The following is a 4,524-nucleotide window of genomic DNA, read 5'->3' as shown; positions in this document are numbered from 1 at the left end:
GCCTTGGATGACCACTGTCTGATGATTATTTTAGCTTTTATGCCAAAATTTTGATTTCGTGTCTTACGTCCCTACATTAGACGACCTTGGATTTTCGTCTCCTGCACCGCCATGCAACTTTGATGGTCGGGTAACTTTCGCTATTTACTGTCGGAGATCACTTTTCATGATTAATAATGCATCCTGAGACCGTTTTACTCAAAGTTTGAGCAAAAAAATTTTTTGTCCAAAAATCTTCCGTCGGTCATACCGGTACCCATGTCCTATGACTTGTACCAAGTTGTGAAGGGTACATTTTGACAAAAATCCAAAAAAATCATTAAAAAGTCGCTATTGCTTATTGCATTCAGCATCGTTAGACGACTCTTATATGCCTTGGATGACCACTGTCTGATGATTATTTTAGCTTTTATGCCAAAATTTTGATTTCGTGTCTTACGTCCCTACATTAGACGACCTTGGATTTTCGTCTCCTGCACCGCCATGCAACTTTGATGGTCGGGTAACTTTCGCTATTTACTGTCGGAGATCACTTTTCATGATTAATAATGCATCCTGAGACCGTTTTACTCAAAGTTAGAGCAAAAAAATTTTTTGTCCAAAAATCTTCCGTCGGTCATACCGGTACCCATGTCCTATGACTTGTACCAAGTTGTGAAGGGTACATTTTGACAAAAATCCAAAAAAATCTTTAAAAAGTCGCTATTGCTTATTGCATTCAGCATCGTTAGACGACTCTTATATGCCTTGGATGACCACTGTCTGATGATTATTTTAGCTTTTATGCCAAAATTTTGATTTCGTGTCTTACGTCCCTACATTAGACGACCTTGGATTTTCGTCTCCTGCACCGCCATGCAACTTTGATGGTCGGGTAACTTTCGCTATTTACTGTCGGAGATCACTTTTCATGATTAATAATGCATCCTGAGACCGTTTTACTCAAAGTTAGAGCAAAAAAATTTTTTGTCCAAAAATCTTCCGTCGGTCATACCGGTACCCATGTCCTATGACTTATACCAAGTTGTGAAGGGTAAATTTTGACAAAAATCCAAAAAAATCATTAAAAAGTCGCTATTGCTTATTGCATTTCGCATCGTTAGACGACTCTAATATGCCTTGGATGACCACTGTCTGATGATTATTTTAGCTTTTATGCCAAAATTTTGATTTCGTGTCTTACGTCCCTACATTAGACGACCTTGGATTTTCGTCTCCTGCACCGCCATGCAACTTTGATGGTCGGGTAACTTTCGCTATTTACTGTCGGAGATCACTTTTCATGATTAATAATGCATCCTGACACCGTTTTACTCAAAGTTAGAGCAAAAAAATTTTTTGTCCAAAAATCTTCCGTCGGTCATACCGGTACCCATGTCCTATGACTTATACCAAGTTGTGAAGGGTAAATTTTGACAAAAATCCAAAAAAATCATTAAAAAGTCGCTATTGCTTATTGCATTTCGCATCGTTAGACGACTCTAATATGCCTTGGATGACCACTGTCTGATGATTATTTTAGCTTTTATGCCAAAATTTTGATTTCGTGTCTTACGTCCCTACATTAGACGACCTTGGATTTTCGTCTCCTGCACCGCCATGCAACTTTGATGGTCGGGTAACTTTCGCTATTTACTGTCGGAGATCACTTTTCATGATTAATAATGCATCCTGACACCGTTTTACTCAAAGTTAGAGCAAAAAAATTTTTTGTCCAAAAATCTTCCGTCGGTCATACCGGTACCCATGTCCTATGACTTATACCAAGTTGTGAAGGGTAAATTTTGACAAAAATCCAAAAAAATCATTAAAAAGTCGCTATTGCTTATTGCATTTCGCATCGTTAGACGACTCTAATATGCCTTGGATGACCACTGTCTGATGATTATTTTAGCTTTTATGCCAAAATTTTGATTTCGTGTCTTACGTCCCTACATTAGACGACCTTGGATTTTCGTCTCCTGCACCGCCATGCAACTTTGATGGTCGGGTAACTTTCGCTATTTACTGTCGGAGATCACTTTTCATGATTAATAATGCATCCTGAGACCGTTTTACTCAAAGTTTGAGCAAAAAAATTTTTTGTCCAAAAATCTTCCGTCGGTCATACCGGTACCCATGTCCTATGACTTGTACCAAGTTGTGAAGGGTACATTTTGACAAAAATCCAAAAAAATCATTAAAAAGTCGCTATTGCTTATTGCATTCAGCATCGTTAGACGACTCTTATATGCCTTGGATGACCACTGTCTGATGATTATTTTAGCTTTTATGCCAAAATTTTGATTTCGTGTCTTACGTCCCTACATTAGACGACCTTGGATTTTCGTCTCCTGCACCGCCATGCAACTTTGATGGTCGGGTAACTTTCGCTATTTACTGTCGGAGATCACTTTTCATGATTAATAATGCATCCTGAGACCGTTTTACTCAAAGTTAGAGCAAAAAAATTTTTTGTCCAAAAATCTTCCGTCGGTCATACCGGTACCCATGTCCTATGACTTGTACCAAGTTGTGAAGGGTACATTTTGACAAAAGTCCAAAAAAATCTTTAAAAAGTCGCTATTGCTTATTGCATTCAGCATCGTTAGACGACTCTTATATGCCTTGGATGACCACTGTCTGATGATTATTTTAGCTTTTATGCCAAAATTTTGATTTCGTGTCTTACGTCCCTACATTAGACGACCTTGGATTTTCGTCTCCTGCACCGCCATGCAACTTTGATGGTCGGGTAACTTTCGCTATTTACTGTCGGAGATCACTTTTCATGATTAATAATGCATCCTGAGACCGTTTTACTCAAAGTTAGAGCAAAAAAATTTTTTGTCCAAAAATCTTCCGTCGGTCATACCGGTACCCATGTCCTATGACTTATACCAAGTTGTGAAGGGTAAATTTTGACAAAAATCCAAAAAAATCATTAAAAAGTCGCTATTGCTTATTGCATTTCGCATCGTTAGACGACTCTAATATGCCTTGGATGACCACTGTCTGATGATTATTTTAGCTTTTATGCCAAAATTTTGATTTCGTGTCTTACGTCCCTACATTAGACGACCTTGGATTTTCGTCTCCTGCACCGCCATGCAACTTTGATGGTCGGGTAACTTTCGCTATTTACTGTCGGAGATCACTTTTCATGATTAAAAATGCATCCTGACACCGTTTTACTCAAAGTTAGAGCAAAAAAATTTTTTGTCCAAAAATCTTCCGTCGGTCATACCGGTACCCATGTCCTATGACTTATACCAAGTTGTGAAGGGTAAATTTTGACAAAAATCCAAAAAAATCATTAAAAAGTCGCTATTGCTTATTGCATTTCGCATCGTTAGACGACTCTAATATGCCTTGGATGACCACTGTCTGATGATTATTTTAGATTTTATGCCAAAATTTTGATTTCGTGTCTTACGTCCCTACATTAGACGACCTTGGATTTTCGTCTCCTGCACCGCCATGCAACTTTGATGGTCGGGTAACTTTCGCTATTTACTGTCGGAGATCACTTTTCATGATTAATAATGCATCCTGACACCGTTTTACTCAAAGTTAGAGCAAAAAAATTTTTTGTCCAAAAATCTTCCGTCGGTCATACCGGTACCCATGTCCTATGACTTATACCAAGTTGTGAAGGGTAAATTTTGACAAAAATCCAAAAAAATCATTAAAAAGTCGCTATTGCTTATTGCATTTCGCATCGTTAGACGACTCTAATATGCCTTGGATGACCACTGTCTGATGATTATTTTAGCTTTTATGCCAAAATTTTGATTTCGTGTCTTACGTCCCTACATTAGACGACCTTGGATTTTCGTCTCCTGCACCGCCATGCAACTTTGATGGTCGGGTAACTTTCGCTATTTACTGTCGGAGATCACTTTTCATGATTAATAATGCATTCTGACACCGTTTTACTCAAAGTTAGAGCAAAAAAATTTTTTGTCCAAAAATCTTCCGTCGGTCATACCGATACCCATGTCCTATGACTTTTACCAAGTTGTGAAGGGTAAATTTTGACAAAAATCCAAAAAAATCATTAAAAAGTCGCTATTGCTTATTGCATTCAGCATCGTAAGACGACTCTTATATGCCTTGGATGACCACTGTCTGATGATTATTTTAGCTTTTATGCCAAAATTTTGATTTCGTGTCTTACGTCCCTACATTAAACGACCTTGGATTTTCGTCTCCTGCACCGCCATGCAACTTTGATGGTCGGGTAACTTTCGCTATTTACTGTCGGAGATCACTTTTCATGATTAATAATGCATCCTGAGACCGTTTTACTCAAAGTTAGAGCAAAAAAATTTTTTGTCCAAAAATCTTCCGTCGGTCATACCGGTACCCATGTCCTATGACTTATACCAAGTTGTGAAGGGTAAATTTTGACAAAAATCCAAAAAAATCATTAAAAAGTCGCTATTGCTTATTGCATTTCGCATCGTTAGACGACTCTAATATGCCTTGGATGACCACTGTCTGATGATTATTTTAGCTTTTATGCCAAAATTTTGATTTCGT

This window comes from Anopheles maculipalpis (genome assembly GCF_943734695.1).
Source record: "Anopheles maculipalpis chromosome X unlocalized genomic scaffold, idAnoMacuDA_375_x X_unloc_8, whole genome shotgun sequence".
In the NCBI taxonomy this organism is placed as follows: domain Eukaryota; kingdom Metazoa; phylum Arthropoda; class Insecta; order Diptera; family Culicidae; genus Anopheles; species Anopheles maculipalpis.
This window is presented reverse-complemented; position numbering follows the sequence as displayed.